The following is a 12,116-nucleotide window of genomic DNA, read 5'->3' on the forward strand; positions in this document are numbered from 1 at the left end:
GACATTGCGATCTATTTAGCAAGGGAATTGCTCAGTCGGTCACATACAGATTTGCCAAGTTTGCGTTTCAGTAGGGGCGTTTACATGGAGCACTGGAATCTGTTTAAAAGTCCTATCCGAATGAAAATGCTTCAAATAAACGCCTCAATCGGAATAAAAATGCCCAAACCCAAAGGGATAAATCTTTCCATGAACCGATCAAACGAAATATTCCACCATGTAAACGAACAGATTCATTTGCTGTGTACGTCCTTCTGTGACTTGATCATTGACCGTAATATACGCATATACAGTAATAAATACGGTGTAATATAATATTAGTAATATACTGTAATATAGTAATATATGGTAACCACATTATATATCACTCACATTAGATCGAGTTAATTATAATTGAGTCTCACCCATCAAATTCCACTTGTTAGGACTGTTTATGTGTGGTTTTGTAGTGTCGTATCCCAGCGCTAGCTGTGTTACATCTGCAGGCCGCTCGGCTGTTTAGCAGCCAGCCCTCTTCTTCTGACTGCACTCAAGATATCACACTACTAAAGCAGTTGGTGTCAACAACCAGCAAAACCACAGGCTACAGCGAGGAGAGAGACACACACACACAAATACAAATAAAATATGGATGCTGTGGCGGCCGTTTGAAGGGTCCATTAGAGGGGCCGTTCGAGGCAGTGATGGAGGGAGATAAGTGTCAGACCCCATGCTGCACTGCGCTGGAGCCCTGCCAGCTGTTTACTGCATCCTGGTGTGGCTGCTTGTTACTGTCTGACACAGTCAAGATGAAATATCTTTCTCTATCTCTCAGCTTAGAGTGGCGCCTTTGCTCCCAACAAAGCGCTTTTGCTGAATCACAAGGCCTGAATGGGATAAAGTAGCCCAGGCATTATTCTTTAAATATGTTTCTTTATTCTTTTTTCTGCTCTCAAATATTTTGTGAAGTTCCTATGAAATTGAAATTGGAAATGAATGCTCAATATCTGAAGGCATATGTATGTTAACGCAGGGATTTGCAACGACCCCCCCCCCCCCCCCCCGAAGAATAATTATGAAAAAGAAAATTATGAGGAAATATAATTGGAGTTTTATATTGTCATTGTACTATAGGCAAAAGAAAAGACATTTACTTTTAATTTAATTCATTTTTAAAGTTTTTTTTCAGTTAAAAGTAAGTATATTTTTACAATAAACTGTGCAGATGTTTTTTCTTGCTATTAATGTCACCTTCAGATAAAAAATGACGACCATTGTTTTTTTCATGGAATATTGCCGTATTTATTATGAATAATTTATCTGTTATCTTGTGCCCGCCCACTTAAACTTTAAGCATAATAACTTCCTCTCGGAGCAACATCTCCTATTTTCTCTGATGATGCGTTTTTTGGGCGCGAGGGCGGGACAACCTGTCACTCACATTAGATCGACCAATAGGGAATAGAGGAATTTAAAACTCTTTAATGCCACTTTTTCCTAGCAGCTGCTGTTGGAAGGGCCTTTACATCGAGAATGGGTTCGCTCCACAGGCGTTTACACCAACTTACCTTCCATCAATAATGCAGGATGACAGTCTCATAAAGTCTGACAACACAATAATGCATTTATTGAGATGTCTTGAGATGCGTCAGAACCTATCGCACACCTGCTGCTCAGTCGAAAGGAATTCTGAGCGTGTGCGATTGAATGAGTGTGAGTGCGAGTGGGCTCCATGTAAAGCCAATGTTTCCTACCTCTCTACCCTGCCTGAGGCACTGCCTCCATTGGGATGGTTTATATGCAATAGTAGGCTTCTGCTTATTGATCAGTGCTAATGTCTCAATGATCTCAAACTCATGAGTCAGTTCTCTCTCTCTTTCTCTCTGTCTCGGTCTCAGTCAGGGAATATTGCAACCCCAGCTGCTGCCTTCATGTTTCAGACTGATTTACAACTGCTCATTAATTAGCCACCATGCTAATGAAGAGACAATTCTTGTCTGCTCCTGTCTAGTGCCTGCTAAAAATAACAGCTCAGTCCAGCCTAAAGTGGTTTGCTGGTCTTAGCTGGTCACCAAGCTTCTTCTTTTTTTACCCTGGTTTGCTGAGTGACTGAAATGAGACATGCAGAGTTTTTTGGGATTCATTTCTTACACAAATAATTCAATGACACGTTAATCTGTTAACATTCGTTTGTTGGAAATGCCTAACAACAGAGCGCAGGCACCAAAGCTGTTATGGATCCACTTACTGCTTATTTGTGTTTGCATTTGTGCATATAGATTTGTGGTGTTTTTATCAGCACATCATCAGTGGAGAGCAAATTGCTGCTTTCCCTTCGTGAGTTTTTTTTTTTTTTTTTTTCATTCGTTAACATGACATCGGAGCAAGTCAGGCCACTCTCTTACATGTTTCTAACTGACATTCATCTCTGGATCGGTTTGTTGCAGATTTTGCTCATCCGAAACAAGCCTATTGTCTTGTCTTGGATTTCCGTGCATGTCGTTTTTGTCCACCCTGTGATTTTAGTCATTCTACAATCTAGAAAGCTTTTGATTGGATGAAAATCTGTGTGGTGCAGGATGAGTCATCAATATTTTTGGTCCATTTCCCATGAGATAAAGAGTATACATTTAAATTGTGTGCTTAAGTCAAATGTAGTCAAGTTTTACAAGGAGTATTTGTGCGTATAGATTTGCATCAAAGCTGACAGACAAAAACCCACTAAAGTCAAACTTAGATTTTACTGTGTTTTTCAGTGCAGTGCCACATTCCCGGTCTTTATTACCCAAACGTCTTTACAAACCCAAAGCTTCACTGGTTCATGTGCGTTTGTGCATCATTCTGTCTCATTTAAAGATGAGGTCGTAATTCAGCTGTGCTTGTAAAGTCTCCAGCCTCTGTGTTTGTGCTGGAGTTATTCTCTTAGCCCCTTTTGTTTCCACATGTCTTTAAATCTCCCCTGGATTGGACCTAAACTGGAAACAGTAAATTAAAGAACAATGCTGAGGTACTGACCCTCTAGATCTCTCTCTTTATCTCTCGCTCACTTTCTGTCTTCTGCTGGTGTGTTTGATTATGGAGAGAGCGAGCAGACTCTCCCTCGTTTGTTTTCATTAGGGTGATTGCCTCAACGTCTGAGTGACCTTCAGCTTTCCTCTCATTCCAAAAGAAGTCTACACACACACACACACACACACACACACACACACACACACTGTCTGTCTGTGACTAATGGCATGTGTATACAGATACAGTGTTAGGGTCAGCACTGGAGCATGATGGGTTTGGTGTAATGAGGGAGGGTTTGACTGACACGGTCGCAGAGTTTCATTCCTCATTTTCACATCTGACTCTCTTAAGCTGGACCCCTTTATCTGGGGCTTTGTCATTAGATGCTACAGTGTTTCTGGTGTGTTTTAGCAGGTTGTGGTGTTTTCAGTTTGCGCGAATGATTTTGGAAGACTGCTTGGTTGACTGTGACAATATCTTGTTTCTGATTGGCTGATACTTTTTTGGGGGGGTTGTTGTTCCATGCTGCTGTGTCCTGCAGCTCAGCTATGATGCAATGAAATCTAAAAAGTTGCAGTAGAGATAAAATCACGTGTGTAACACCCACACAGTTATGAAGGTTTCCCAGAGTCTCTTATTAAATTACACTTTAATGTCTGTATCAGGACTGGAGCTATATGTATTAATATAATTATTACATGGTGTTCTGGAATACTTAAGTCTGATTGGTCAATCACAACCTTAATTTAATGTAATTTTTGTTTATTTATTTATTTGTATGTGTGTGTGTGTGTGTGTGTGTGTGTGTGTGTGTGTGTGTGTGTGTGTGTGTGTGTGTGTGTGTGTGTGTGTGTGTGTGTGTGTGTGTGTGTGTGTGTGTGTGTGTGTGTGTGTGTGTGTGTGTTTGCGCGTGTGTGTGTTTGCGTGTGTGTGTGTTTGCGTGTGCGTCCGTGTGTGTGTGTGTGTTTACAAATTGATTTAGCACCTAAGAAAGTCATTTATTTCTTATATTGTGTCTTAAGTTTGCTGAAGGTGATTAATATTAATTAGTAGAAAGCTGGATGCTGTGGGTGGTGTTGTGTTGTGTGATTGAAGGCCTTTGTTCTGCAGAGAGGCCCATGAACTCTCCTGAGCCTGACACCCACGCACTACAAAAAAAAAAGAGAGCGAGAGAGAAAAAAAATCCCTGTTATATTCTTTCTATGGTGTTTCTTGACAAAGGTGGTAAAGTGTATTCATCATAGTTTTATTGGATGAACCTCTTATATATATATACATGTATATCATATATATATATATATATATATATATATATATATATATATATATATATATATATATATATATGTATATATATATATATATATATATATATGTGAGGTTTATCCAATAAAACACTGTGTGTGTGTGTGTGTGTGTGTGTGTGTGTGTGTGTGTGTGTGTGTGTGTGTGTGTGTGTGTGTGTGTGTGTGTGTGTGTGTGTGTGTGTGTGTGTGTGTGTGTGTGTGTGTGTGTGTGTGTTTATACATAACGTCACTGCTTAGTCCTTTTTTAAATTATCCTAACAGGAGCAGAAGGGCAGTTTTTTAAGCATTTTTCACAAGTTTAATATATTCTGAAGTACAGTATATACAACTTAAAAAATAAAAAAAATAAAAATAACGCTGGTCAAAATTAGAGAACACTTTAAGATACCGTCAAGCTTTGGGTGTTAATCTGTCACTTGGTGCTAATTTCCGTAATAATCTGGCAAACCCTATTTAACTTGAAGCAAACTTTCCAATTTTCACTGACTTTGCAAGATGGCAATCCACTCTAAGGCTACTTAAACCCTATGACACCAGTTTGTCCAGATAAAGGCCAAAGGGATGACCCTTTCAGCTATTGCAAATCTGTAATTTCTAGAATATTGAAGCTTTACAAAGACGCTAATTCATTCAAGTACCCAAAAAGGTACGCAAGACCAATGCACGAGAGGACAGGACAATGCGGAAACTTTCAATGTGGAATCGGTTTAACACTGCAGCTGGAATTACTCGCCAGTTCAGAGCTGAAAACTGTAAGGATCTGTCTCGACATACAGTGTCTTGTCATTTAAGAGAATTCAGACTGAAAGCTCACTCTGTGACCAAGCCTCTCATCAGCAGAAAGAATCAAAAGGCTAGATTAACCTTTGCTGAGGAGCATGTTGTGTGAACAGAGGAGAACTAGTCCAAAGTTCATTTAAGTGATGAATGCAAGTTTAATTTATTTGTGTCTGATGGGAAACATTATGTTCAGCATCAAACTGGGGAAATATTGAATCCAAGTGCCCAAAGAAGTCAGTGAAAGCCACTGATGCACGTGGGGAGCGAAGGCTGACCTGTGTGGTCCGATAAAACAGAGCTACTGTAGCTCAAATTGCTCAAGAAGTTAATGCTGCTTCTGATAGAAAGGTGTCAATACACAGTGCATCAGTTTGTTGTGTATGGGGCTGTAACAGACCAGTCAGGGTTCCCATGCTGAGCCCTGTCCACCACTGAAAGCACCAACAGTGGGCAAGTGAGCATTAGAATTGCATCACAGAGCAATGGAAGAAGGTGGCCTGTCTGATAAATCACGTATTCTTTACATCACGTGAATGGACGGGTGTGTATGTCACTTACCTGGGGAACAAATGGCACCAGGATGCACTGACTATGGAAAGAAAGCAAACCGGCAGAGGCAGTGTGATGCTTTGGGCTTGTTGGGTCCTGCCATCCATGTGGATGTTATTTTGACACATACCCCCTACCTAAGCGCTGTTGCAGACCATGTACACCCTTTCATGGGAACTGTATTCCCTGGTGTCTGTGGCCTCTTTCAGCAGGATAATGCAAAAATGGAATTAAATGTTGGTGTTGATGTCATTTGCATCAAGAGGTCAATTTTTGGTCAAGATTTTTTCAGAGATTGAGTCGAGCACTCTGTAAAGTCTCATCCAGCACATCAATGAATTTAGAGGTGCCAATTCATGTAAGAAAATGATTCTTCATGCTCCCTCCCAGTCCTAAATACTCATTCACAGTTTGAGCCTGATGGATCTTGACATTGTCACCCTGGAATATGGCCATGATGTGTCTTACTACTAGCCTGGCCCCGCCCTCCTACGTACTTCCGCTCAAATGTAATTTTCCTTCAGTACTCCATCTGGGATTGCAGTATATTCTCTGATTTTTTCCAATCAAATATCAACCGGTGCAATCAGCGAACAGAGGGAGTGGCTGAGAAGTTTTAGTTCAGTAATGGCGGCAGAGAAAGATGCGAGCAAAGCTATTCGGTCCATTGTGACAACGCTGCCGAATATCCAGAAGTTAAAGCCAGATTAAAAATAATCTTTGCTGAGTTTTGTTAGTGACCATGATGTTGTGGCCCTTCTCCCCACGGGGTTTGGGAAAAGTTTGATTTTCCAGCTCTCTCCGTTACGCCTGTTTCACACATACTCCGTTTGCAGTGCATATGTGGTGTATATCTTTTTTCTGTACCCATGTTAACCATTAGGAGCTTTTACACTGCATGCAGCTGTTCTGAAGTGCGGCGATCGTTTCCGCACCGAGTCTAGTTTTTTTCTGTGCTGTACGCGATGAATTAAAGTGCCAGCGCATTTTTTGCATTAAAATAAACATGTATTGACGCGAAAATGTAGTAAAGTCAACACATGGCTGTATTGCTTTAGGTAAAGCAAGAAAAACAACACATTTAGGTAAATAAGGAGACATAATGGATAGCACTCATCCTTGGAGGTGGAGCAACTAATTTCTTTGTGACCTGCAGGATTTCTTGTTAAAAAAACAAAACAAAAAAAAACATTTTAAACCGAACGAAAAGACAAAATGTTTGTGATTTTAGGCTAAAACCTGTTTAAATGGGTTTTTTTTTGCACTTGCGTGAACAAAGTAATATAGGCCTATAGCTAAATAGAAAGTACTAGGCTATGTGTGTGTGTGTGTGTGTGTGTGTGTGTGTGTGTGTGTGTGTGTGTGTGTGTGTGTGTGTGTGTGTGTGTGTGTGTGTGTGTGTGTGTGTGTGTGTGTGTGTGTGTGTGTGTGTGTGTGTGTGTGTGTGTGTGTGTGTGTGTATTAATCAGCTTAATTGACAGGCTTACACTAAGAATTACTCATATATATATATTTTTCTCATTACAATAATTAGAATTAGATATCTTGTGCATCTATTGTACATAAATGTAATTGTTTTTAACAAAAAGTGAAGCTTAATTAATACCAGAATAAAAAATATTTTAATGATTCTCAAAAATAGACTTTGTTGCATTATAGCTATTTTTCTTTCTTTCTCTCTTTCTTTTTATTTTGGGGTGAACTATGTTTTGACATCCTTATGCATGGAGTGCTACTTTTTGACGGTTTTAAACCCACATGCAAATTGAAATAAACGCATACGATCACATAATACACAGTTGCTGCCAGCGCTGACGAGTTACAGTGAGCAAAATTAGACAAATTATATTGTGTCAGGGAAACTGCTGTCCAGACGGCAGACTTTCATGTGTTTTTCCTTGTGTGTTTGTGCCTCATGTGTCTTGTGCGCCATGGAAACTAAATTGTGGTTGCGTGTTAAGTTTAATGCTGTTTTTAGCACATTTTGCAACACTAAAGCGAGCTCCGTTGTGAACTCTCTTTATTAACCAGGAAATATTTAGTACTATAATTTAAGGCACTAATTTAGTCAGCCGAGAGGGGCAGTCGAATTAGTCGTGGGACTGAATTTGAAGACACAGACGTTCATTGTGCACGTTGCGCAAGCCCTAGGCTGCAACTTGATGAGTTTATAACTGTCAGCAAAATTGAAATTATTATCAGGTTACGTCAGTTAGCAACATTTCTCTTGGCCATACCGAGGGTGTAATTAACTTTTAGACCTCTCCGTTCGAGCCAAGTTTCTCAAAGCAGGTGTGCCAATTGAAACAAGCGCAGAGCCACCTTTTCTCGCCTTTGTGTCTGTCTCGCTCTTTTCTGCTCTCTCCAGCTTTGTGTTCATGTTGAAGAACACCCGCTCTGGAGGCCCTTGTTACCAATATAAGCGCCTTTTACTTTTCAGCCATCAACGCAAAAGCCTTTCCTTGCTTTGTAACAATTTAGCATTCCCAGGAGACCTCCTTGTGTTTCGAGCGAGCTTCAGTCGCACTGGCACTCTGGAATCGCTTAACGCAGCAAATTTCTCATCACCAAAGAACTGTGCTGAACTGAGAAGAAATAAAACCCAGGGCATGTTTTCAGTAAATGCGTCCTGACACACTCTTCTGGTCTAGTATATTCAAAAAGTGTTTGTGTTATTGATTCACAATTGTTATTTTATTCTTCGGCAGTCAAATTTTGACGATCCTATCGCAGCGGTCGTTTCTGTTACTGATGAACAAACTTTAGCAAGTTATAATGCACCATTTGGGCTACAGTCTTTATTGATACCTCAACGATACCTCGGATTGTTGAGACGAGGTGTGCTGTTCCTCTTAATTTGCAAACAAACACACAATACTCTGATTGCTGAAAAATCATAGACTGATATTAAAGGGATATCTGAGATATCTGAGCTCTCTTGTAACTGCATAGCAATGCCCTTGCAACTATTTGAAATCAAAAGCAAAACAAAAGAGTGACAACAAATAAGAGCGGTATTAGTGATTGAAAAAGTAATATATCAGCATATTACACGATGCAACAGTTGTCACGACCGTTGAACATCCATTGTTTTTCATGTCACAGGTAGCGTTAAAAAAGTACATCAGAAATAGAACAGACCAACGGTTTACTGTTATGAATTTGAATGTGATTTCTGAAATATCAGATGACACTGAAGACTGCTGGAGTAATGATGCTTAAAATTCAGCTTTGCCATCAAATAAATAAATTACATTTTAAAATGTATAGAAATAAAAATATATTTTAAGTTGTAATTATATTTCACCATATTACTGTTTTTACTGTGTTTAGGATCAAATAAATGCAGCGTTACTTTTTAACAGTAGTGTATGATCGTGTAATGAGATCATTTCATAACTCAATAGTCAATAGACCTTAGTCATGTTAGACGGCATATTAAATTTAACACAAATGAAAACGAGCCTGTGAGGGATAGACTTAGTCTTTACAATGGCACGCAGTATATTAAGGTCCAAGATAATGTAATTTTCACAACTCACTCTACTGAAAGTAGCTAAGGTCTAAGTAATGAAATGCAATGGATTATTTCTTAAGCGTTTCAGATGATCAGCTGAAGTGTACTGTAGTTGTGTGAGTGGAAAGCGGCCCCTTAGAGCAGGTGTGCATCTTTCCGTTCACATTCCACAGGCCCTCCATCACTAATGAAGGATGATGCCTGGATCTCTGTTTATTTGCTGGCTTCGAAACCAGATCTGGCCAATTTAAAGGTTCGCTCCCTCTCTCTTGTCTCTCTCTCTCATCCATTGATACATGGTTAATGGTTGTCAGATGTGGCAGTGTTAGTGGGGCTTGAGATGTATTTGTTTGCTCTGGCTGATTTCCTCAGACTAAACTGGTATCTGTCCTCGCCAGTTGGTTTATATCAAAACACAAGCGACTGTGGCGGCTCCACCTGGTAAAACAAGATGGGAGCCGGGCCGACAGGAGTGTAACATCTTTCTTAACATACGAGCAGTTTACTGAGCGAAGCCACCTGACCCACGCCTGTTATTTTAGCGCTAAATCCTGCAACATGGATGGGAGATAAGGAACGTGTGAAAATAACATTTCTGTGTTTGTCTGCAAGAGCAGGCCAGACTGAATTATGGGACATGAACACTACATGCCACACGCTATATTTAGTTTAGCGGGTTGTTGCAGGAGAAGGAACATATTGGCTTGATTTGAAGTAAAACACTTTTCTGATTAAACCGTTTGGTCTGAGAGGTCCAGTTTCCAAACACTGTTTGGCATTAGATCAAAAAAGTCCACAATAAGTGCTGGGTTTATGTCTTCGTTATGGCGTGCTGTCTGTGGCAAACCACAAGTTTCTTTTGCCGTTATGAAGTTTTTATGCTTAGGTCATCGGCTGTCTGCTTGAATTAGCCGGTTTCTGTGTGCTCCATATGATAGATGTTCTATTGCTTTACACGGAATGATGCATCGCCTCACCTTTCCTCATATTCATAATTTTTGCATTAAGAATATGAGATGCTTAATTTTTGGTGCATCTGCGTTTTAGCACAGGTGTGTCATGTCCCCTACAAAACTGTGGTCAACATCCCACCTCAAGTTCACCCCTGCTGGCCTGGAGGGGCACTGCGGCCGCGGTTTCCTCCACAGGTCGGCCGATCTCCAAATTAAATTGATTAGCAGGTGAAAGGGCTGTTCTCCGGAGAACCTCTTTCTTCATATCCTGTTTGCCTGAGTTTATTGGCTAAGAAAATAACACGAAATTGTCAAACAATTCCAAAATATTTAAAACAAAAACAATACTATTATATTGGAAAAGGCCCATAAAATATATCGAATTTGAGCTGAAGCTATCAGTGTTTCGTTCATTAAACATGTTTGACAATAAAGTGTCCAAATACTTGTCTTCATTTTGAACGGTATGTTTTTATTTTATAATTTAAAACTTGAAGAATTTCTCTTTCTTCTCAAATGTGTGCCATATTTCTGTAAAATTACACTGGGTTTGATATTTTGTAAAATAATTCAATGATATTCAGACATTTTTAGGTGTGCCTTACGTCTTCAAATAGTTATTGGAGCGGCGCATTAAATCAATTTTAAATGCTTCTCTTCAACTTACAGATCAGAAAGAAATGAAGACGTGCCAATCCGCTTGGATTTCTTTATTCACCACAGTCATCTCAATCATTCCTGTAAGGCTGTTTTTTTTAATAACTATCCTATCTGGCTGTGATCAATTGAGAGAGTTTCACTGGTCTGGAGTTCAGATATCCATCATTCAGTTGTTTTAAACTGCCAGGACTGATCCAGGTTACAGTGCCAAGTGAGGGAAGGAGATTGAGAGCCTCATTTATACAAACTCAAACACAAAACAGCCATTTAAAGATTTTCTATCATACACTCTTTTCACAGCGATGCCATAGATGAAGCATTTTTAGTTCCCCCAAAGAAACTAAAAGAACCTTTTGTGGAATGAAAAGGTTCTGAAGGTTTTTCATGGAACCATCGATGCCAATAAAGAACCTTAATTTTAGGAGTACATGTTGTTCCCTTTAATAAAATATGAGGTGGTATCATGGTACAGTAACATTAATATCACAAATTACTGATTGATGCACTGTGGTATTTGGGTAGATTTTCGAGAACAGTGGAAAACTCCTTCCCAAGACATTTTAAACGGCATAATGCTAATTATTTTGCAATTATTATTCATGCAAATTTATAACCTCATATTAATCAAGAAACATAGAATATTTGTAGTTTTTACAAATTCATTCGTCGCACAGCAGGACCCTTTAAAATGAACCATTTAGTGAAGGCAAAAAGATTAGGAAAACATCAAATGAATGGTGACCTTGAAGTATCAGCACCCTTATACATTTATATTATTTAATAATTTAAATCTTGAAGTTAGTAAAAAAAGATTGTCCAATTTCAAGTACAAACATCCCAAAAAAATGTAATGATGCATGTTCTAAAAAAAAATTTCTACGTAAACTATATCTTAATCCTGATTGTATTTTTAATTTAATTATTAAGAATTAATGTTACTGTAAGTTACAGAAGAGTTTGAGAAATCAGTAGGAAAGTAATGGCTTTTAATAATTTGTTCTATGTTTTTGTCATCTACCCATTGGTTTCAGAGCTCTTTAGCTGTACAGGAAGCTGGCGGTGGGCAGATTTCCATCATCGCATCACGTTCACTCTGAGGTGTGTGGGGTCTCGCATGCGATTGGCCGTGCCTCAGAGCTGGGGCTCCAGCCTCTCTTCATCTCTTCATGGAGCTTTGCAGGGGAAATGGGCGGAAAAGGGTCAGGGCGAGAGGTGAGGCCACGCCGAAGTGTGTTTATTTGTGAGAAGTCGCAGTGTCAGGTGTACGGGTGAACAAACAGGCCTTTGTTGTGTGGTGAAAGGAGCCACGCTGTTTTTAAGAGCTCACTGTTATCACCTCTACACTGCACAGGCTAAAGGAGG

The 12,116-nt window shown here is 39.5% G+C and overlaps 1 long non-coding RNA gene across 1 annotated transcript in view; it reads left to right on the forward strand.

Annotated features, from left to right (window-relative positions):
- The window catches only part of LOC137048909 (uncharacterized), a 107,361-nt gene extending 95,526 nt beyond the window's left edge, over positions 1 to 11,835 (forward strand). Inside the window, exon 8 of the long non-coding RNA XR_010899526.1 lies at positions 11,786 to 11,835. This is a non-coding gene — a long non-coding RNA (uncharacterized lncRNA). The remainder of the gene's footprint in view (positions 1 to 11,785) is intronic.
- Positions 11,836 to 12,116: the final 281 nt, after the last annotated feature.

This window comes from Pseudorasbora parva, chromosome 20 (assembly GCF_024679245.1).
Source record: "Pseudorasbora parva isolate DD20220531a chromosome 20, ASM2467924v1, whole genome shotgun sequence".
NCBI lineage: Eukaryota > Metazoa > Chordata > Actinopteri > Cypriniformes > Gobionidae > Pseudorasbora > Pseudorasbora parva.